Genomic DNA, 24517 nt, shown 5'->3' with positions numbered 1-24517 from the left:
AAATCTGCAGCGGAGACTAGCGTGTCCGCTGCAGAAATTGACATGCTGCGGGTAAGTTTGGGTACATGGCCACGGCCAGGAGCCTCTTCAGGTTTGACACTGCGTGTTTATACAGCGTCAAACTTGCAGCGTCCAGATGTTACAGCGTAGTGGATGGGATCTCTAGAAATCCCATGTCCACTATGCATGCATCAGAGGCTGTGGATACTGACATGCAGTGCGTCTTTCAGAAACGCAGCATGTCAAATTCTCTTGCGGAGTCGCTAGTCTCTGCAACAGAAATTTGATTGCTAGAATGTATTGATTGTGGTAATTCGCATGGTTCAGTGAACACGTGGATTTCTGCGTTCAATAGAATGCAACCTTTTGGATGCAGCAAAAAATGTGTCCAAAGCGCTGCTACATTCGAATCGTGGGCACAGAGCCTAAAAAAATAAATAAAAAAAAAACAGCGTGGGCTCCCGTGTCATTTTTATAACCAGCAGAGGGAAAGCCGACCGCTGGGGGCTGATAGTAGCCGGGGAAGGGTCGATTAGCCAACATTGTTCCCTTGCAATTAATATCAGCCCACAGCTGTTTGTTTAACCTTTAGGCTATGTACCCACGATGCAGAAATGCTGCATATTTTTTACCCTTCTCCCTGGCAGGAAAAACGCATGCGGATTGATTTTACATGAGTTTTTCCTGCCAGGTAGAAGCGTTTGTGAAGCGTTTTTGCATGCGTTTCTGCATGCGGGTTATCAAGCGCTTTTCCAAGCGATTTTAGCATCACTTGGAAAAGTGCTTGACAACTTGGTCACATTATATAAATCCATGCAACCGGTATGGATTTATATAGTGGCCAAGTAATAGTTTAAAAAATAGAATAAGAATGGTGAAAAATAAAGATTATACTCGCCTTCCGTTGGCCCCCGGTCTCCTTCTCCGCTCCGTCTGGTCTCCCCGGTGTCTTGCGGTGGTGTGAAGGACCTGCGATGACGCCATTGAGTCATGTGACAGGTCACGCGACCGCCGATGTCAGCGGTTGCATGACTTGTCACATGACTCAGTGACGTCATGTCAGGTCCTCACACCACCGCGAGCCGCCCAACACATCGCACGCATCGCTGAGGAGGCCGGGGGACATCGGAAGGTAAGTATAATCTTTATTTTTTATTTTAAATTCTTTTTTTTTTTTTACAGTTTCTATGGTACCCTGGTCTGGATGAGAGTCTCCTCTCCTCCAGACCTGGGTACCATCCGCACATTAAACCGTGTGATATCCGCTTGTGCAGATGCAGTGATGCGGATGTCACGCAGTCCAATGCAAGTCAATGGCGGCGATTACGCTGCGTGTCCGCAAAATTAATGGACGTGCTGCTGATTGTTCCGCAATGATAATCCGCAGCGGAAATTTCCACAGCATGTGCACAGTACATGTGGATTATCATTGGGGACCATGGGGCACGTATTACCAAGCGTTTTCGCTGCGTGAATTCCGCGACAGAAACGCATGAAAACCGCATAGTGGGCACACATCCTTACTGGCTAGATTACCGGGGGACCCCAGAAAAAAATTGACGTGGGGTTCCCCTATAAAATCTAGCCAGAAAAGGCTAAACAGACAGCGGCGGGCTGATATTAATAGCCAGGGAAGGGGCCATGAATACGAGCCCCCTCCGCGGCTATTAATATCAACCCTCAGCAGTCCCAGAAATGGCTCATCCATAAGATGCGCCAAATCTGGCGCTTAGCCTTCGCTCTTCCCACTGCCCTGTAGCGGTGGGGTAATGGGGTTGGGGTTCATGTCAACCTTGTATTGGCAGCTGACAGGAAGCCCAGGTTAGTAATGGAGGGCATCTCCATTACTAGCCGCGTAGTATAATGGTTGCCGCTTTTTCAATAAATACACGGCCAGAATAAAGTATTTTAATGAAATAAAAAACACTTTTTAAGTGAAGCCATCGATCTTCTGAAAAAAACCTAAAATAACAAACAATCATATCCCTCACCTGTCCGCCGTCACTGCGATCCGGGTCAATTCTACAGCAGTGACATCAGCAATCGCTGATGTCACTGCTGTAGAAGACGGCAATGTACACAGACAGGAGTGTAAAATCACACCTGTCAGTATACATTGCAGTGCACAGGAGGTCACTGGGGTTCATCAGCTGAAGATCAGCTGATCACCTTCACAATGTTCCCAGGATGAGGTCACGTGAGCGATCAGTTGATCGCTCACGTGACCGCTAGAAGCATAGTATACTGCGAGGAGTGAGCACGGTCCCAGCAGTATACCGCCGGCTGCTGGGAGGAAAGGATCACTGGGACCGAGGACACCGGGGGGCGCCAGACAGGTGAGTATAAGGATTGTTCTTTTTTAACTTTCTTTTTTTTTTCACTGATAGTGGTTCCCGGCTCTGCTGAGAACTACTGCTCCCCTCAGCAGCTACACTCTCGCTGTAAATATTATACCTGCGGATTTCAATTAACCCCTTTATAGCCTAGGGCGTATTAGTACGCCCTTGGCCACCACCCCCGGTTCAGCACGGACTCCAGTGCTGAGCCCGCACTGAACCGGGCACATGTGAGCTGATTTTTACAGCTGACATGTGCCCGCAACAGCCGCGAGTGGAATTGCGATCCACCTGTGGCTGTTAACCAGTTTAAACGCCGCTGTCAATCACTAACAGCGGCATTTAACAGCGCCGCGCCGGAAGTGCGGCCTTAGCCCTGCCCATCAGTGACCCCCGTCCCGTGATCGCGGGTCACTGATGCGTGGGCATGGCAACCCGGGGTCTGCATCAGACCCTGCAGACCCCTGTGGTTGTCATGTCTCGCTAGCTATAAGCGCCACCTAGTGGTCGGTGTTCATAGCACAGGAGCATTTCTCCTGCATACAGGCGATCTGCTCGTCGCCTGTATGCAGTAGAAGCGATCCTATGGAGACTATTGAAGCATGCAGAAAGTGTAAAAAATAATAATATATATATATATATATATGTGTGTGTGTGTGTGTTTAAATCACCCCCCCCCTTTCGCCCCATTGAAAATAAAATAGTAAAAAAAATTCCCACATACACCTATTTGTTATCGCCGCATTCAGAATCGCCCGATTTATCAATATAAAAAAAGAATTAATCCAATTGGTAAACGGCGTAACGAGAAAAAAATTCTAATCACCAGAATTTTTTTTGGTCGTCGCAACATTGCAATAATGGGCGATCAAAACATCAGATTTATCCCAAAATGGTATAAATAAGAACGTCAGCTCGGAACGCAAAAAATAAGCCCTCACCCGGCCCCGGATCACGAAAAATGCAGACGCTACGGGTCTCGGAAAATGCCGCCATTTTTTTGTCTCCAATCCCCTCCATGACGGCACACCTGGAGGTAGCCTCCCCATCCTAATTAGGGACAGGAAAACAAGAGGTGAAATAGCCCCTTCCCGAAACCATCCCCAGTGTTTTTTTCTGTCCCTATGGGATGAAGAGGTTACCTAGGGTGGCTGCAGCCGGCGAGCAGTGCCCTACTAAATTTACCCGGGCTGCAGGGAGCGATCGCCTCCGGCCTTCCCTCCCTGGCAGCTCCCTTTCCCTCTGGAGCGGGACCTCCTTACTCGCCTGCGCCTATGGGTAAAGATGAGTGAGTTTGGGGCTGGGGGCCTCATGTAGCTCCCCAGCTGAAGTCTCCTCTGCGGGACGTCGCTTCCGGTTGCGTTCCACCGTGAAACACATGGGGCTGCGGCGGGAAATTCAAACTGGAAACCGCGGTTTTGGCCCAGGAATGGAGGATCTTTCACCTGATTGGTGGAAATTTGTCGCTGGATCTCGGTCTCATCTATAAAAGACCCAAATGAGAAGACACTATTAACCCCTTTACAACCCAAGGTGGTTTGCACGTTAATGACCCGGCCAATTTTTACAATTCTGACCACTGTCACTTTATGAGGTAATTACTCTGGAACGCTTCAACGGATCCTCCTGATTCTGAGAATGTATTTTCGTGACATACTGTACTTCATGATTGTGGTAAAATTTCTTCGATATAACTTGCGTTTATTTGTGAAAAAGACGGAAATTTGGTGAAAATTTTGCAATTTTCAAAATTTGAATTTTTATCCCCTTAAATCAGAGAGATATGTCACACAAAATAGTTAATAAACAACATTTCCCACATGTCTACTTTACATCAGCACAATTTTGGAACCAAATTTTTTTTTTATTAGGGAGCTATAAGGGTTAAAAGTTGACCAGCGATTTCTAATTTTTCCAACAAAATTTACAAAACCATTTTTTTAGGGACCACATCATATTTGAAGTCACTTTGAGGGGTCTTTATGACAGAAAATACCCAAAAGTGACACTATTCTAAAAACTGCACCCCTCAAGGTACTCAAAACCACATTCAAGAACTTTATTAACCCTTCAGGTGCTTCACAGAAATTTTTGGAATGTGGAAAAAAAAAATGAACATTTAACTTTTTTCACAAAAATGTTACTTTAGACCCAAGTTTTTTTATTTTTGCTCGGGTAACAGGAAAAAATGGACCCCCAAATTTGTTGTGCAATTTCCCCTGGGCACGCAGATACCCCATATGTGGGGAAAAACCACTGTTTGGGCGCACGGCAGGGCTCGGAAGGGAAGGAACGCCATTTGACTTTTTGAATGTAACATGTTTCATTTGGGGAGCCCCTGATGTGCCTAAACAGTGGAAACCCCCCACAAGTGACAACATTTTGGAATCTAGACCCCTCAGGGAACTTATCTAGATGTGTGGTGAGCACCTTGAAACCCCAGGTGCTTCACAGAAGTTTATAACATTGAGCCGTGAAAATAAAAAAATCAAACTTTTTCCACAAAAATGATGTTTTAGCCCCAAGTTTTTTATTTTCACAAGGGTAAGAGGAGAAAATGGACCCCAAAAACTGCTGTGCAATATCTCCTGAGTACGCCAATACCCCATATGTGGGGAAAATACAGTGTTTGCCCGCACGGCAGAGTTCAGAAAGGAAGGAGCACTGTGACACTTTTTGAACACAAAATCGTCTGGAATTGAGAGCGGAAACCATGTCGGGTTTGGAGAGCCCCTGATGTGCCAAAATAGTGGAAACCCCCCACAAGTGACCCCATTTTGGAAACTACACCCCTCAAGGATTTTATCAAGGGGTATAGTGAATATTTTGAACCCAGAGGTACGACACAGAATTTGATAACATTAGGTCATCATATTGAATAAGTTGTCATTAGTCTTGAGCTCAAGTGCTCGCTACTTGAGTTTGCATCAGGTACACGGGTATGCACCATGTATCGCGGGTGCTCGAGTCCCCGCCCGCATGTTTCACGGTTATTAGACACCCCAAAAAAACATCGCTCGTGCATGGAAGGCTATCCCCGCGAGGTTTTTTTTTGCCGCGAAGCATATGGGACGGAGACTCGAGCATGTCACTTGAGCACCCGCGATACTCAATGCATACCCGAGTACTCGATGCAAACTCAAGTAGCGTGCACTTGCGCTCAACACTAGTTGCCATATCGTCGTTTTTTTTTTTTGTTTTTTTTTTACTTTTGAAAAAAAAAAAACAACCCCAACCTTAACACCAACCCCAGCCCTAGCGTTTATTTTTTACGCCATTCCTAGTGCGGTATAAGTGATTAGACGACTTTATTCTTCGGGTCAGTGCGACTACAGAGATACCAGAATCATATCGGGTTTTTATGATTGACAGCTGTCACACACTAAAAGACACATATTTTGTAAAATCTAGTTTTTGCATCGCCATTAGTGTTGAGCATTCCGATACTGAAATATCGGGTATCGGCCGATATTCCTGGTATCGGAATTCCGATACTTTTAGAATATCGAATACCGGAATCGGAAGTTCCCATAATGCCTGCGCTCTGCAGTGTCTCTGAAGGATGACAAGCTGGATGGCAGCCCTCAGCTGTGATCCAGCCTGTCATCAGAATGCCATCCCAGCGTGAGAGAATTCTCCTGATTGTTTAAAAGCCGGCGGGCGGTAAAAAGCCGCCGGCTTTTAAAGAATCACACAGCCTCCCACCCCGATCCTCCGCTCCCCTCGTCACCTCCCATCCCGATCGTAAGTTAGGACCGGGCGGGGAGCGCAGCACCAGGGAGCGGGGAGCGAAGGACCCGGGCGGGGAAGCCGGCAGTGAAAAGACTTCACCGCCAGCTTTCCCGTTCTGTGCTGCTCTTTCCCGCCGGTTATTTCAAATGAACAGCTGAGGTATCAAGTGATGCGTTCATGTGTAGTGTTGAGCGATACCTTCCGATATCAGGAAATATCGTATTGGATCAGACCGATACCCAAAAAGTATCGGATATCGCCGATTCCGATACCGGAAACCAATGCAAGTCAATGGGACACAAATATCGGAATGAAAATAAACCCTTTCTTTCCTTGTAGGTTAATTCTACATGAAGTAAAACAACTAAGAATAATGTAGAATGTATTACGCGAAAAGCCGGCAATTCATCAGCGGCATACACCGGTACCCGACAATTTACAACAGAAAGAATAGAGCTTCACACATAGATTAGATAGATAGAAACATGTCAGTCACATATATATGAAGTACAGTGACAGTGTTAATTACTGTACTTGTCATTTAGTGTTAAAATAAAGGATTTATTTTAAAAAAAATTGGCGTGGGATTCCCCGTAATTTTAGGCTCTAGCGGAGGTTAAGCAGACAGCTGGGGCAGATGTTTGAAGCCTGGGAAGGGGGTAATACCCACGGAGCTTCCCAGGCTACTAATATCAGCCCCCAGCTGAATACCTACCCTTTACTAGCTATTAAAATGGGGGACCCCCCCAAAAAAATGACGTGGGGTCCCCCCTAATTTAATAGCTAGCAAAGGCTAGGCAGACAGCTGGGGGCTGATATTAATAGCCCAGGAAGGGTGCCATGAATATTGGCCCCCTCCCAGGCTAGAAACACCAGCCGTCAGCCGCCCCAGAAATGGCGCATCCATAGGATGCGCCAATTCTGGCACTTAGCCTCGCTCTTCCCACTGCCCTGTAGCGGTGGCAGTGGGTTAATAGGGCTGGGGTTGATGTCAGCTTATAATGCCAGCTGACATCAAGCCCAGGTTAGTAATGGAGAGGCGTCTATAAGACACCCCCATTACTAACCCCATAGTCAAAGTTAAAAAAACCCACAAACACCCAGAATAAAGTCCTTTAATTGAAATAAACACACAATTCTTTATTGTTCTAAATTAAACCATACTTACCATCACGCCCATTCCAGCTGAAGCCAACGATCTCCTGCAATAAAAGAAAAATAATAAAGCAACATCATCCTTACCTTTCGATGGTTCCCACGACAGCTCCAGCTCTGCTACATCGAGATGACAGGCTGGACCGCAGCAGAACGCTGCCATTCAGCCTGTCATCCCGCAGACACTGAGAAGCGCAGGCATGCTTGCGCTCCTCAATGTCTCTTTGTGACGGCATCCAGAAGAGCCGAGTTCATGTCCAATGAACTCGGCTCACCTCATGCACGTCACTGACAGCGTGGGAGAATTCTCACGCTGAAGCGCAGAGTGCAGGAGAATTTTCCTATGCTGTCAGTGACGTGCATGAGGTCAGCTGAGTTCATTGGACATGAGCTCACCTCATGCACGTCACTGACAGCGTGGGAAAATTCTCACGCTGAAGCGCTGAGTGCAGGAGAATTTTCCCACGCTGTCAGTGACGTGCATGAGGTGAGCTGAGTTCATTGGACATGACCTCGACTCATCTGGATGCCGTCACAGCGAGACACTGAGGAGCACAAGCATGTCTGCGCTTCTCAGTGTCTGCGGGATGACAGGCTGGATGGCAACGTTCTGCTGCGGTCCAGCCTGTCATTTCGATGTAGCAGAGCTGAAGCGGTCGTGGGAACCATGGAAAGGTAAGGATGAGGTTGCTTTATTATTTTTCTTTTATTGCAGGAGATCGTTGGCTTCAGCTGGAATGGGCGTGATGGTAAGTATGGTTTAATTTAGAACAATAAAGAATTGTGTGTTTATTTCAATTAAAGGACTTTTTTCTGGGTGTTTGTGTTTTTTTTAAATACTTTACTAGAAATTCATGGTGGTCATGTCTAATATTGGCGTGACCCCATGAATTTCGGACTTAGGGCCAGCTGATAATGCCAAGCTGGCCCTAACCCCTTTATTACCCAGTGAGCCACCGCACCAGGGCCCTGGATGAGTTGGGTACAGCGCCAGAAGATGGCGCTTCTATGAACGCGCCATTTTCCGGGGTGGCTGCGGACTGCAATTTGCAGCGGGGGTGGCCCAGAAAGCTTGGGCCTCCCAGCGCTGCAGATTCCAGCCCCCAGCTGCCTAGTTGTACCTGGCTGGACACAAAAACAGGGCGAAGCCCCACGTCAATTTTTTTTAATTATTTCATGAAATAATTTTAAAAAAAAGGGCTTCCCTATATTGTTGTGTCCGGCCAGGTACAAATAGGCAGCTGGGAGTTGGGGCAGCCCGTTCCTGGATGCTGTACCTGGCTGCCATACAAAAATATGGCAAAGCGCACGTCAAAATTTTTGGGAAAAATTAATTAAAAAATAAATAATAATTTAGGGACTGCATCTTTATTAACCCCTCAAGTGTCATTTAGTGTTAAAATAAAGGATTTATTAAAAATAAAATTGGCGTGGGATCCCCCATAATTTTAGTCTCTAGCGGAGGTTAAGCAGACGGCTGGGGCAGATGTTTGAAGCCTGGGAAGGGGGTAATACCCACAGAGCTTCCCAGGCTACTAATATCAGCCCCCAGCTGAATACCTAGCCTTTACTAGCTATTAAAATGGGAGACCCCCCCAAAAAATGACGTGGGGTCCCCCCTATTTTAATAGCTAGCAAAGGTTAGGCAGACAGCTGGGGGCTGATATTAATAGCCCAGGAAGGGTGCCATGAATATTGGCCCCCTCCCAGGCTAGAAACACCAGCCGTCAGCCGCCCCAGAAATGGCGCATCCATAGGATGCGCCAATCTGGCACTTAGCCTCACTCTTCCACGCTGCCCTGGTGCGGTGGCAGGGGGTAATAGTGGTGGGGTTCATGTCAGCGCCAGCTGCCATGAAGCCCAGGTTAGTAATGATGGGCGTCTATAAGACACCCCCATTACTAACCTACAAAGTGTTAAAAATAAAAAACACACACTACACCCAGAAAAAAATAATTTATTTGAAATAAAACACACCATTTTATTTAACTATTTTTTTTTAGTAAACTAAGAATTACCTGTCCACGTTCCTGCGCTGATCTCCCATGCACAGCTGTCACATCTGGAGATGTGACAGCTGTCATTGCTGCTGTAAGCTCACACTGCCAGGAACACGTCCGCTCCAGCGTGAGCCCCTGACTGAGGTCACCGGAGTGCATTCAGTCAGCGCACGGTACAGCAGGGCCGTAAAGGTGCTAACCGGAGCAGCGCTGCCTGAACTCCTGGGAGCCCGCTTATGCAATGACGGAGCTGCTTTTCGGCCCCATCATTCTAGCGGCGGCAGCGGTTCAGAGCGGTCACATTCTATGTGGCTGCTCTAAACTGGAGATCTTCGTGGGACACTCGTGGACTAATACGGAGGGGTAAGGATAAGGTTGTGGTTTATTATTTTATATTTTATTACAGGAGATCGATGGCTTTGGGGAATTAGGTGTCTAGGTGAGTATAGGTGTAGTTTTTTATTTTTTACTTTATTTTAGGTGGCGATCGGCGGGGACAGGTAATGTATAAACTAATTTATTTTAGGTAACCACTGGCCACCAATGACATGTATTTAAAATTTATTGGGGACCAAAAACAAAAAAAAAATATGGGGGCCTAAAAAAATAAAACATGTATAGGGGCAAAAATGGATCCTATGGATGCGCCATTTCTGGGGCGGCTGACGGCTGATGTTTCTAGCCTGGGAGGGGGCCAATATTCATGGCACCCTTCCTGGGCTATTAATATCAGGCCCCAGCTGTCTGCCTAGCCTTTGCTAGCTATTAAAATAGGGGGGACCCCACGTCATTTTTTTTGGGGGGTCACCCATTTTAATAGCTAGTAAAGGCTAGGTATTCAGCTGGGGGCTGATATTAATAGCCTGGGAAGCTCCGTGGGTATTACCCCCTTCCCAGGCTTCAAACATCTGCCCCAGCTGTCTGCTTAACCTCCGCCAGAGCCTAAAATTACGGGGAATCCCACGCCAATTTTTTTTAAAATAAATCCTTTATTTTAACACTAAATGACAAGTACAGTAATTAACACTGTCACTGTACTTCATATATATGTGACTGACATGTTTCTATCTATCTAATCTATGTGTGAAGCTCTATTCTTTCTGTTGTAAACTGTCGGGTACCGGTGTATGCCGCTGATGAATTGCCGGCTTTTCGCGTAATACATTCTACATTATTCTTAGTTGTTTTACTTCATGTAGAATTAACCTACAAGGAAAGAAAGGGTTTATTTTCATTCCGATATTTGTGTCCCATTGACTTGCATTGGTTTTCGGTATCTGAATCGGCGATATCCGATACTTTTTGGGTATTGGTCTGATCCAATCCGATACGATACTTCCTGATATCGGAAGGTATCGCCCAACACTAATCGCCATATTTTGAGAGCTATAATTTTTCCATATTTTGGCCGACAGTCATGTGACAGCTTGTTTTTTGCGGAATGAGTTGACGTTTTTATTGGTGCCATTTTCAGGCATGTGACATTTTTTGATCGCTTTCTATTCCGGTTTTTGGGAGGCAGAATAAACAAAAACCAACAATTCAGGAATTGTTTTTTATACATTTTTTTTATTCTCCACGTGTGATAAAATTGATAAGGTAGCTTTATTCTTCGGGTCAGTACGTTTACAGTGGTACCACATTTATATCATTTTTCTTTGTTTTGGCGCTTTTACACAATAAAAGCTATTTTATAGAAAAAAAATATTTTTTTGCATCGCTTTATTCTGAGAGCTATAACTTTTTTATTTTTCGGCTGATGGAGCTGTATGGTGGCTTATTTATTGCGGGACAAGATGACATTTTGAGCGGTACCATTTTTATTTATATTCTTCTTTTTGATTGCGTGTTATTCCATTTTTTGTTTGGCGGTATGATGATAAAGCATTGTTTTTTGCTTAGTTTTTTATTTTATTTTTTTACCGTGTTCACTCAAGGGGTTAACTAGTGGGACAATTTTATAGGTCAGGTCTTTCCGGACGCGGCGATACCAAATATGTGTACTTTTATTGTTTGTTTTTTTTTCATAATATTTATTGATGGGTGCATTATATTTTTATTTTTGGTGGATTTTTTTTTATATATTTTTACAATTTATGTATATATATATTTTTTCACTTTCTGACAGTTTTTTTATTTGTATACTTTGTCCACTATGGGACTTTAACTTTTTTTATTCTGATCGCCTGCATAGCATAGGGATGGAGCACCATCCCTGTGCCATCCAGGCTGTCAGCGCTGCACAGTGAGAAGATAGTTTGGTCATGTACTGCGCATGACCAAAAATATCTTCCTGCTGTCTGGTGACCCGGATGTTGTCATGACGACATCGGGTCGTCATGGCAACATCCGGGAAGCCGCGGCAGACAGAGCTGGAGGCCGGAAGAGGAGGTGAGTATACCGATCACCTCCCCTTAGCCACCGCAATGCTGCATTCGGCTTCAATCGCAGCATTGCTGGGGTTAATATTCCGGGAGCGGTGCTACGACGCCGTGCACCAGGGAGGAACCGAGCGGAAGGACCAGGTGCCACTCCAGGTCAGACCCAGGACACGGCTGTTGACCCACACTGGGGAATACAGGAACAGGCAGGTTAGAGCACAGGCTGGGTAGGGTCCAGTACAGACTGGGAGACGGGTTCAGAGCCGCAGATGCGGTAATCAAACAGAGTAAATCGAAACCGCAGGTGCGGTGGACAAGGCTGGGCAGAGCGAAACCGCAGGTGCGGTGGACAAGGCTGGGCAGAGCGAAACCGCAGGTGCGGTGGACAAGGCTGGGCAGAGCGAAACCGCAGGTGCGGTGGACAAGGCTGGGCAGAGCGAAACCGCAGGTGCGGTGGACAAGGCTGGGCAGAGCGAAACCGCAGGTGCGGTGGACAAGGCTGGGCAGAGCGAAACCGCAGGTGCGGTGGACAAGGCTGGGCAGAGGGGACAGGGCTCTGTTCACACGGAACAGACTGGAAGGGAAAGGCAGAACCAGATACACACAAGGTACTTGCAAAGAAGTTGCGAGTGAACTCCAAACTCACAAACGGAAGTACAGCGACAATGAGTAGGAGTTAGGTGCAGGTTCAGACTCTGCAGAAAATGGAAAGGTACAAACATAAAGAAAAACAGGTAACAGGCTAGGAGAGTGTTCAGACAGGCCTGGGAATACAGCCTCCAGGAAGGCGGACAGGCAAGAAAAACAGAACAGGACCTGGCACATCAGAGGCAAGAAGTCCTCTGAAGATAATAGTTGCTCAGGCACCAGCTTCAAGGTGGAGCTTGTTTAAATATCCAGTGACAGACAGCAATAGGCTGAGGACGCGTTAGGGGTGTGCCCACAGCAGCTACAAAAAAACAGGAAGTAACCGGGCCGCCGCCCTAAGCAGTCAGAACAGAGACAAACAGACAGCATGAATGGAAGCCAGGCTAGCAGACTGGACTGAAGATCAAGTTTGCGATCTTGCATAGTGAGAGATGGTGCACCATGCAAGCCCGCCACCAGGTATGTTACAATATCTTTCAAAGTTCAAGGCAAGACAGACAATGACGTAAAGAAGGTAGGAGGCAGGATTACAAGCTTCCTTCCACAATGGCAGCTGATATCTACGAACAGGAAGATCCTGGACATGGTGGCGGTAGGAGCCGAAATAGACTTTGCTACCTACCCTCCAAGAAGGGTAGAAGCAACGTCCTTACCTTCTGCAAGATTACAAAAGATCATAATGACAAGTCTTCAGAATCTTCAAAATTCGGAAGTTATACCACCAGTGCCTCACATGGAACGAGGAGAAGGTCATTATTCTCGAGTGTTTCTGTTGAAAAAGGTTTCAGGTTTCCCTCAGGATAATCCTCAATCTAAAACATTTTCAAACAATATGTGAAATACAGAAGGTTCAAGATGGAGTTGATAAGGTCCACGATCCCGCTAATTGGGGAAGGATTTGTCATGGCAACAATAGACCTGCAAGAGGCATACTACCATGTGCCAATTCACCCGGCCTACAAGAAATTCCTCAGATTTGCTGTAAGTCAGAATCAAAGGGTACTCCATTTTCAGTTCAATGTACTGCCCTTCAGAATTTCGTCGGCACCCCGTTTATTCAGAGATCATGGCAGAGGTGGTAGCTTGTCTGATGGCTCCTTCAGGTCCAAGTCTGGAAAAAGACCTTCAGATGACCCTCGGATTCTATAATCATTGGGATGGCTGATAAATTACAACAAGTCAGATCTGATTCCCTCCATCAGGAAGACCTTCTTGGGCATTATCCTGGACTCTCGGCAGCAAGCCTCTTTTGCTAAAACAGAAACAAATTCAGTTAAGATCGAAAGTTTATGCACTGAAGAACCGGAGCAAAGTCTCAATAAAATTCACCATGTCCGTCCTCCGGACCATGACCTCATCTATACAAGCTGTACCTTGGGCTCAAGCGCATTCGAGGGTCCTTCAAAACTACATCCTTTCCCGTTGGGACAGATCTCCAAGTTCCCTCACCAGCAGGATTCATCTGCCAGAGAAGGTAAAAGCATCTTTAAGGTGGTGTCCAGAAAATCTGGAGACAGGTTCGACATGGATTCAACTTCCCTGGATATCGGTCAAAACGGACGCAAGCAAAAGGGGATGGGGAGCAGTAGTCTCCCACGTGGCCTTTCAAGGAGTCTGGTCACAAGAAATCGTATAACAATCCTCGAACCTAAGAGTTGAAAGCGGTGGAAGAAACCCTATGGGTGGCCAATTGTCTACTTCAGGGGTCACATGTCAGGTTCTACTCAGACAATATGACAACCGTAGCCCACTTGAGACATCGGGGAAGTACAAAAAACTGGAAATTGCAAATGATCTCAGAAAGGATCTTCAACTGGGCGGAGCATCATCTACTATCCTTGTCTGCTCTGCACCTGAGTGGCTCCGACAACTATCAGGCTGATCTATTGAGCAGGAAAGACCTTTATCCAGGGGAGTGGAGTCTGAACGCAAAGATATTTCATATGATTGTAAAAAAGTGAGGATATCAAGAGGTGGATTTGTTTGCGAACCAGAAAAATGCAAAAGAGCTTTTTTCTCCTTGGACCCCGAAGATTCAGCAGCAGGGATAGATGCATTTGCTCACCCTTGGGAAGTCGGACTCGCATATGCTTTTCCCCCGATTCCTTTGCTACCGAGGACCTTACAAAACATCAGGTCCGAAAGAGTCAAGACGATTCTAATAGCTCCGATGTGGCCAAAAAGAGCATGGTTTGGAACATTGAACAGTCTAAAAATGGAGAATCTACCATTCGACCCCTCAAAATTTGTCTTTAGCGGCTTGGTTTCTAAGACCGCCTTCTTAAGAGCCAGAGGCTTCTCAGTGGAGGTGATTCATACACTGCAGAAAATCAGAAAACAGGTCACGAATTCCATCTATGAAAAAATCTGGAAAGCTTTCAAACTATGTTATGAAACTCGTCCATTAGATCCCTTTCGGTCGGATATGGCCAGAATCTTGGACTTCCTGCAGGACGGTCTGTTTAAAGGATTGAGACCAAGCACACTTAAGGTCCAAGTCTCTGCTTTAAGCTCCTATTTTGATACTGATTTGGCCCAGAACAGATGGATTAGGAGATTCATGACAGCTGCTTCTCGTATAAATCCAACAAGAGGTAAAATAATTTCACCTTGGGATCTCAATATAGTTCTTAGAGGCCTAGCTATGCATCCTTTCGAGCCAATAGCTGAGGCACACATAGACAAATTGTCATGGAAAGCAGCATTGCTTATACCTCTGATTACAGCCAGGAGAGTGGGTGAAATCCAAGCCCTTTCCATCAGAGAACCTTGTCGTATTTTGGAGGAAGGGATCATCCTCCAGTTGGAACCTTCTTTTCTTCCCAAGGTGTCATCTGATTTTCATATGCCTCAGCCAATAATTCTCCCTTCCTTTTGCCAAAATCCATCAAATAGCAAAGAAGAAGAATTCCACACATTGGACGCAAGAAGGACTATAATCCACTACTTGAGTCAGACTGAAATTTGAAGGAAGGATCAGAACTTATTTGTTCAATATGGAGGCCCAAACAAAGGGAAGAAAATTGCAAAAAATATGCTAGCAAATTGGATTTAAGCGATTTGTGAAAGATTTGCCTCCTCTGGTATCCTTGAAAGCTCATTCCACTAGAGCTAGGTTTGTCTCTTGGGCTGAAAAGGCTAGTGCATCCATCGAGCTGATCTGCAGGGCAGCTACGTGGTCGTCTGTCCATACCTTTGCTAAGCATTATAGCATTACACTATAACATTTATAGATGTAATGTCAAATAAAGACCTAGCATTTGGAAGGAAAGTCCTTCAGGCTGTTGTTCCCCTCTAAGATTCATTCTTTGGTATTACTCCAGGTGTGCTGTCGTGGAGGGGATTGGAGAAAATAGAATTAGACTTATCGGTAATTCGGTTTCTAAGACAATCCACGACAGCATGGGTTATTCCTGCCCTTTCCTTGTTGATGAAAAAATCCTTAGTGTTAATAAAATATTTAGAGCATTCATACTGTGGGTACTTTGAAAACACCGGGGATGGTATCAGGGAGGGACTATTTAACCTCTTGTTTTCCTTTCCCTAATTAGGATGGAGAGGCTACCTCCAGGTGTGCTGTCGTGGAGGGTCTTAGAAACCGAATTACCGGTAAGTCTAATTCTATTTTTTTTTTTTTTTTTGTAAAATTTAGATTTTTGTTTCACCACTTAAATAAAAAATAACCTATAAATGCTTGGTGTCTACGAACTCGTAATGACCTGGAGAATAATAATGGCAGTTCAGTTTTAGCATTCAGTGAGCGTGGTAAAAAAAAACCAAAAAACTGAAATTGTTTTTTTTTTTTTTTTTTTTGCAATTTCACTGCACTTGGAATTTTTTTCCCGTTTTCCAGTACACGATATGGTAAAACCAGTGATGGCATTTAAAAGTACAACTCGTCCCGCAAAAAATAAGCCCTCACATGGCCATATTGACCGAAAAATAAAAGGGCTATGGCTCTGAGAAGAAGGGGAGCAAAAAACTAAAATGCAAAAAACGGAAAAACCCAAGATCCTTAAGGGTTTAAAGTCAATGGGCGGGAAACACTGCAGAAATGCTGGGCATGATTGTCATGCTGCGTTTTTTTTCGCAATGCTAATCCTGAGCGGAAATTTTCGCATTATGTGCTCAGCACATCAGGATTAGCATTGCTATAGCTGGCAGACCTACTAACAAGCGTTTTTGCAGCATTTCCGCGGCGGAAAAAACGCTGCGAAAGCGCATAAAAAATGCTTCGTGTGCACATAGCCTTACAGAGTCAAATATCCCTGGCTGAGACACTACAGCCAGTGTCTGATACCTACTGCACATAGTTTGAGCAGCATGAATCAGCTGTCAGGCTCTCTTTAAAGGGGTTGTCTAGGCTTGGCATAAAAGTCTGCAGTCAATCTATGTGACGGCAGACTACCAAATCATGACAGGGTGCAGTGTGCCTGCTGTCGGGAGTTTGATCAGGTGTGATCAGGCGGTCATGCAAGCGAATGTATGCTATTTGCACATGCCGACTATCTAAGTTTGGCGTCTTTCAATAGAAGAAAATTGAGAGAAGCTGTAAGAGTGTAGTCTTCACCAGGGCTGTGGAGTTGGTAAGCCAAACCACCTACGCCGACTCCTCAATTTCCATGACACCGACTCCAACTCCGACTCCCTCATACATGGCTCATGTTTAAGTGATAAATTTACTGTAAGGCTGTGTGCCCACGATGCTTTTTTTAAGCGGCAAAAGCGCTGCAGAAACGCTTAAAAAACGCATGGTAGAAGGCCTGCCATGTTCCCCAATGATAATCCGCATGTGCTGTGCACATGCTGCGGAAATTTCCTCTGCGGGTTATCATTACGGGAAAAAATACAGCACTACCAATTATTTTGCGGAAGTGCTGCGTTTTCGCCACCATTGTCTTGCATTGGAACCCATGGATTCCGCATTACTGCATCTGTAGATGCGCATTCCATGCGCTTCAATGTACGGATGGTACCCGGGTCTGGAGGACATGAGACTCTCCTCCAGACTTGGGTACCATAGAACATGTAAAAAAAATGAATAAAATAAAAAATAAATATTATACTTGCCTTCTGATGGCCCCCGGTGTCCTTGTCCTCCCTTGCCGGTAGATCGCGGTGAACTGAAGGACCTGCACTAACGAAATAGTCATAGTCATGTGACGGCAGGTCCTTCAGTGTAGTGTACCGCGAGCTGCCGGCAGCCAGGACAGAGCGAAGCAAGACTGCGGGGGCCATCAGAAGCTAAGTATAGATTTATTTTTCTATTTTTTGCCATTCTTTACGGTCACACTATATAAATCCATGCGTTTGCATGGATTTATATAGTGTGACCAAGTTGACAGGCACTTTCCAAGTGAGATGCTAAAATCGCTTGGAAAGCTCTTGACAACCAGCATGCGGAAATGCATGTGAAGAACGCTTCACTTCCGCATGTCCCTGGCAGGAAAAACACATGTACAATCCGCATGTACAATCCGCATGCGTTTTTTCTGCCAGGGAGATGCAGAAACGCTCAGGAAAAATCCAAATTTCCACATCGGGGCACATAGCCTAACACAGATTCATCGCAGCTAAAAGTCTAGACCAGGGGTCCTCAAACCTTTTAAACAGGGGGCCAGTTCACTGTCCTTCAGACCATTGGAGGGCCGGAATATAGTTTTTAAAAAAAAACAAAAAAAAAAACTATGAACAAATTCCTATGCACACTGTACATATCTTCTTTGAAGTAATAACACAATGCAGGAACAAATACAATATTTAAAATGAAGAACAAGTAAAGTTAAATCAACGAACTTACCGGTATTTCAATAGGCAGGTAAATGTCCCCAATAGGTAGCATAGGTCCTCAATAGGCAGGTAAATGTCTCCAATAGGCAGGTAAATGTCCCCAATAGGCAGCATAGGTCCTCAATAGGCAGGTAAATGTCCCCAATAGGCAGCATAGGTCTCCAATAGGTAAGTACATGTCCCCAATATGCATGATAGACCGGATCCAGCATTAAAAATAAAAAAAATACCAGTACTCACCTATGTACCCCACTGCTCTGAATAGGTGCCCGCTCGATTTAGTCTACTTCTGGCACAAGCGCGTGACGTCATCACGTCGTCTGTGTTGTATACCGAGGGCCGCAAGTCTTCCGGAGTGGCAGCGCATTGCCTTTACTTGCCACCTCGTCGTTCCGCCCACGATTACAGGGCCCGTCGGCATTGAACTGTCGACCAAAAACACCCGGCGAGCCTGGATAAAAATCCTCGGCGGGCCGCATGTGGCCCGCGGACCGTAGTTTGAGGACCCCTGGTCTAGATCCTTAGATCAGGAATAGGACAGGCATTTATAGGACATTTCATAACTTTCCCAAATTTCACTCTGTCAAAGGTCATGTCTGTCTTTTGATGTGGGCTTGCATGTTGAGACCACATATCACCCAATCACTCCTCCCCCCCCCCCCCCCACTGACAGCGGGATTTAACACATGCCAGCTAGAAGCACATCATTAATCCTGCCCATCGCCATCTCCGTCATGTGTTCGCTGGGCACCAGTGTGTTGTCATGACAGCCAATGGTCTGCTGATGACCCCCATGCCTGTCAATGCAATCCTCCTGTGAATGCCGGCTCTCATACAGCTATGAGGACAGAAAAATAAAGTAATGGGTCTAGGAATAAGGATCAGCATGTTTTCCGCTAGTAAAGTAACACTGCTACTTCTCTATGATGCCAGCGCCGTTCCAGCGATGTCTGCACTCGCTCTCCCGGTGATTGCACCACGTTATTGCACTGGTTTCACTCTCCCCACCTTTAGACGAATCAGTGAAGGTGTCAGCTGCGACTGGCTGCTCACTAACTCTCTGATTCATCTGAAGTTCGGCATGCAAAAACTCCAAGAAAAAGTAAACTAGTTTAAAAGCATGGTGAATTCAACTTTATTTTTTCCTCTACAAAGTAAAAATATTTTTTTTTAAAAATCACTGTTGCAGATTTGAAACACGCACTGCAGATAACGCTGCATTAACTAGAAGCCTAGAGGGCATGAGATTTCTATAAATCCCATCAACTGCAGCAAAAATACTCGGCGACAAAAACTCATTGTGGGAACATAGACTGACAGGATTTCACTTAAGGGCTCTTTCATACGTCCATGTGTCCGGTATGTGTGGTGACAGTTTCCACATGTACCGGAGACACTGACACACACCATTAAATCTCTGGGTCTGCTCACATGTCAATGTGTTTCTGCGGACCGTGTGTCAGTGTGCTCCACACACTGACATGTCTGTTTTTTACCTGCTGCACGTTCTGCAAAATGTCTCACGCTAAACACACACAGATGCCATTTGTGCCGGGTGCTGAACGCTGCTCTCATCATTGTCCCTTGCTTGCGCTGTAATCAGCACGAGCAAGGGACAATGTTGGGAGTAGTAGTGTGCTCCCACAGTGTCTATGTGTAAAAATAAGAATCAAATAATAACATCCTTATACTCACCTGTACTAAGATATCTGCTGCTGTAATCAGCTGACACCGAGGAGCCGGAGAGAATGAGCTGCTGCAGCGAGCGGGGTCCAGCATTGAGTGGAACTCACTGAGTGACAGGACACCGCTCCGGGGCCCGCTCACTGGAGTGACTTGTTCTCGGCTTCAGCGGATTACAGCGGGGGATATCTCTGAACAGGTGAGTATCAGGATTTTATTATTTTATTCTTATTCTGACAATTGGACACTGCAGGAGCAGAATACTACTCTCATCATTGTTCCTACAGCGTTCAGCACCCGGCGCTTGGGAATGGCTCTAATGGTACACTGATTCCCAAGTGCCAGTACGTGTGCTCCTGATGCGACATACGGTTGCCACACATGGGGCACGGATATCTTCGGTACGGGTTTTTCTGGTACTGGAAATATCCGGACGTGTGAAACTGGCCTAATTGTCTTATCAAGCGGGCGGTCATGTGAGCATTGGTATGTGATTGCATACTGGTGATTATGTGCCGGCCAGATTCTCATGTGCTTCTGTCAATAGAGTATAGAGAGACGCAGATGAGAAGGTGTATATAATGATCAACAGCGTGTCAGGACTGCTGCATTTCCCAGGTTGTTTCCTTTTGGGAAGTATTTTGGGCCTCACACTCAGTTTCCAATGTGTAAATGAAGTGAAGTATAGTATGAGTGTGTGTTTTTGTTTTTTTTCCAGCTGTCCAGTACCTTTTTATTAGTGAAAGAATGGTCCTATGGTGGTCTTAACATTTACAACAAATAACAAAAACACATCCTCAGGTATCCTGCATACTTCTGGCTCTGTCATTCTTTTTCCTCTGGCTTCCTCTTCCATTATGGCTGTGGAGTGGCTGCAGTAGCCACTTGACAAATTCTACAGGAAAAGAAAGCCATGAGACTGTAAGGGGACACCAGCAGCAGTATTTAGGTCGAAGGGTTGTGCCATTGCATGCCCCCATGGTCCCTCCACACCTTGACATTATGTTTGGGTGATGTGCTACCATGCAGGTTTGGGGTTCTGCTATGTCAGTGCTCCATAGAAGATTGTGGTTTTTACTATTAGTGCAATACAACTTTGTCCTCCTTTTCCCTCCTAAAATAAAGACATAGAAAAATGTAAATATTTGCATTGCTGTGATCTGTCAAAATACAAAATTAACCTGTATGATAAAGCCATAAAATTGCATTTTTTTTCAGTTGTTGCATCTACGCCAAAAAATGCAATAAAGAACTATGATGACATAGTGCTTACCCTAAAATTGTATCAATGAAAATGTCAGCTTTACAGTAGGTAGTAAGTGCAGAGTGGCATTTTGACAATATCTGCTTTTAGAAAAAAAAACATGTTTCAAGGGTTTAGTATGAATTTTTATTTTGGTCTTTAGTTTGAAAATTATTCTGGCTACTAGAGATGCAAAATGTCCAGTGAAAGGACAAAAGTGGCATTATTGGTTCCTCTCAAATGATGTGCAGCGCCTCACAGAGAGAGACTTGGTGGCTGTTATTCAATTGTTTCCCAAAAAATGAGTCTGTAGACCTGTGTCTCATGGTCTGCAAATCAACATCATTGCCGGACTGTCCACCATGGGTCTCCTGTCTACTATAAAAATATGAATAAAAAAACAGTATTGAGGTGCAAAAGCAGAATCCCTGCTATTTTAGCGTTCCCATTGATTGCTATTATTACTATTATGAAGTTTTGAGCTGCTTCATAGCGCAAATCACCTGAAGAATGGTTGTGGTTCACTAGCTTCTTTTAACCGCTTGTCGTTTTTAAAAACCTTAAGCAGTTAGAGTACCGTATTTTTCTGACTATAAGGTGCACCTAGGTTTTAAAGGGGGACAATAGAAAAAAAAATGTAAGCAAAAAATGTGGTCTTGATTCCCTGTTATGCTGCGGACACTGGTATTGGGGTAATGTCCCCCAATGCTTTTAATATCCTCCATCCTGGTATGTATGGCCCCTCCTTCCTGGTATACCTGGCCCTGATCCCCATCCTGGTATGCATGGCACCCCTTTATCCCCCATCCTGGTATGCATAGCACCCCTTTATCCCCCATCCTGGTATGCATAGCACCCCTTTATCCCCCATCCTGGTATGCATAGCACCCCTTTATCCCCCATCCTGGTATGCATGCACCCCTATATCCCCCATCCTGGTATGCATGGCACCCCTTTATACCCCATCCTGGTATGCATGGCACCCCTTTATACCCCATCCTGGTATGCATGGCACCCCTTTATACCCCATCCTGGTATGCATGGCACCCCTTTATACCCCATCCTGGTATGCATGGCACCCCTTTATACCCCATCCTGGTATGCATGGCACCCCTTGAGCCCCCATCCTGGTATGCATGGCACCCCTTGAGCCCCCATCCTGGTATGCATGGCACCCCTTGAGCCCCCATCACGCTGCCTACAAAAAATAAACAATCATACTCACCTCCTCTCCTCCAGCGCTGTCCCACTCTGCTGCAGACACTCTCACTGTGTGAGCCGCGCATGACAGGGCGCGCATGCCGTCCTTGCCATGCGCCCTCACGCAGTGTGAGATGCTGTGCTGGAATAGTCACTGCTCCCCACGCCGGGACTCTGTGCGTGGGAAGCAGTGACCATTCAGTCTGTTCAATAGCTGGCACACTGTACCGCAACGCTGTTCCTGCTGCCGCTCTGTGGTTAGTGTGCCTGCTATTAAAGACCATGGATATTCATTACAACCCATGGGCGTGGGGAGCAGGGAATATTCATTTTCCTTAGTAGCGGGTACAGCGTAGGTTGCAGCAGGCGGCTGCTGCCTTCTGTGCCCCTCTGCTGCTCCCCCCACACCCACCACCACGCATAGCCATGTACAGTGCTGGCCAAAAGTATTGGCACCCCTGCAATTCTGTCAGATAATACTCAGTTTCTTCTTGAAAATGATTGCAATCACAAATTAATTGGTATTATTCTCTTCATTTAATTTGTCTTCAATGAAAAAACACAAAAAGAATTGTCCTAAAGCCAAATTGGATAGAATTTCACACCAAACCTAAAAAAGGGGGTGGACAAAAGTATTGGCACTGTTTGAAAAATCATGTGATGCTTCTCTAATTCGTGTAATTAACAGCACCTGTAACTTACCTGTGGCACCTAACAGGTGTTGGCAATAACTAAATCACACCTGCAGCCAGTTAACATGGATTAAAGTTGACTCAACCTCTGTCCTGTGTCCTTGTGTGTACAACATTGAGCATGGAGAAAAGAAAGAAGAGCAAAAAACTGTCTGAGGACTTGAGAAACCAAATTGTGAGGAAGCATGAGCAATCTCAAGGCTACAAGTCCATCTCCAAAGACCTGAATGTTCCTGTGTCTTCCGTGCGCATTGTCATCAAGAAGTTTAAAGCCCATGTCACTGTGGCTAACCTCCCTAGATGTGGACGGAAAAGAAAATTGACGAGAGATTTCAACGCAAGATTGTGCGGATGGTGGATAAAGAACCTCGACTAACATCCAAACAAGTTCAAGCTGCCCTGCACTCCGAGGGTACAGCAGTGTCAACCCGTACTATCCGTCGGCGTCTGAATGAAAAGGGGCTGTATGGTAGGATACCCAGGAAGACCCCACTTCTTACCCCGAGACATAAAAAAGCCAGGCTGGAGTTTGCCAAAACTTACCTGAGAGAGCCTAAAACGTTTTGGAAGAATGTTCTCTGGTCAGATGAGACAAAAGTAGAGCTTTTTGGGAAAAAGCATCAACATAGAGTGTACAGGAAAACAAAAGAGGCATTCAAAGAAAAGAACACGGTCCCTACAGTCAAGCATGGCGGAGGTTCCCTGATGTTTTGGGGTTGCTTTGCTGCCTCTAGCACTGGACTGCTTGACCTTGTGCATGGCATTATGAAGTCTGAAGACTACCAACAAATTTTGCAGCATAATGTAGGGCCCAGTGTGAGAAAGCTGGGTCTCCCTCAGAGGTCATGGGTCTTCCAGCAGGACAATGACCCAAAACACACTTCCAAAAGCACTATAAAATGGTTTGAGAGAAAGCACTGGAGACTTCTAAGGTGGCCAGCAATGAGTCCAGACCTGAATCCCATAGAACACCTGTGGCGAGGTCTCAAAATGGCAGTTTGGAGAAGGCACTCTTCAAATATCAGGGACCTGGAGCAGTTTGCCAAAGAAGAATGGTCTACAATTCCAGCAGAGCATTGTAAGAAACTCATTGATGGTTACCGGAAGCAGTTGTTCGCAGTTATTTTGGCTAAAGGTTGTGCAACCAAGTATTAGGCTGAGGGTGCCAATACTTTTGTCCGGCCCCTTTTTGGAGTTTTGTGTGAAATGATCAATGATTTGATTTTTGCTTCATTCTCTTTTGTGTTTTTTCCTTGCAAGCAAATTAAATGAAGAGAATAATACCAAAGAATTTGTGATTGCAATCATTTTCAGGAAGAAACTGAGTATTATCTGACAGAATTGCAGGGGTGCCAATACTTTTGGCCAGCACTGTATATAGTATTCTGACTTTAAGTTGCATCCCCCACTTTCCTCCAAAATTTTGGAGGAAAAGGGTTCATCTTATAGTACGAAAAATACGGCAACCCTCATTTTAATATTTATTTCATAAACCAATATTACACCTGAAAAAAAGCAACTTTGTAATGTATCTTAGAGACATCTACTTTCTCCTTCTGGATTGATTTTTCATTTTCAAAATTCAAGGGTAATATCTTTGGTCAATGAAGACAACTGTTACATTACTGAGATAAGAGCCAGAGCCTGTTTTCGCCTT

At 45.4% G+C, this 24517-nt stretch overlaps 1 protein-coding gene across 4 annotated transcripts in view; it reads left to right on the top strand.

Moving 5' to 3' along the window:
- Positions 1–24517, top strand: part of INPP1 (inositol polyphosphate-1-phosphatase) — a 109975-nt gene that overhangs the window by 1769 nt on the left and 83689 nt on the right. Inside the window, exon 1 of one of the 4 annotated variants that reach the window (XM_073647941.1) lies at positions 15831–15861. The exons of the other annotated variants lie outside the window; for them this stretch is intronic. The gene's annotated coding sequence lies outside the window, so the exon portion shown is untranslated. Of the gene's footprint in view, positions 1–15830; positions 15862–24517 lie in introns of those variants that run through there. 4 annotated transcript variants of the gene reach the window in all.

The sequence above is a fragment of the Phyllobates terribilis genome, unplaced genomic scaffold, assembly GCF_046119375.1.
Source record: "Phyllobates terribilis strain yellow unplaced genomic scaffold, ASM4611937v1 Scaffold_9__5_contigs__length_417890890, whole genome shotgun sequence".
In the NCBI taxonomy this organism is placed as follows: domain Eukaryota; kingdom Metazoa; phylum Chordata; class Amphibia; order Anura; family Dendrobatidae; genus Phyllobates; species Phyllobates terribilis.
The sequence above is the reverse complement of the archived record's forward strand: the minus strand, read 5'-3'. Positions and strand labels throughout refer to the sequence as shown.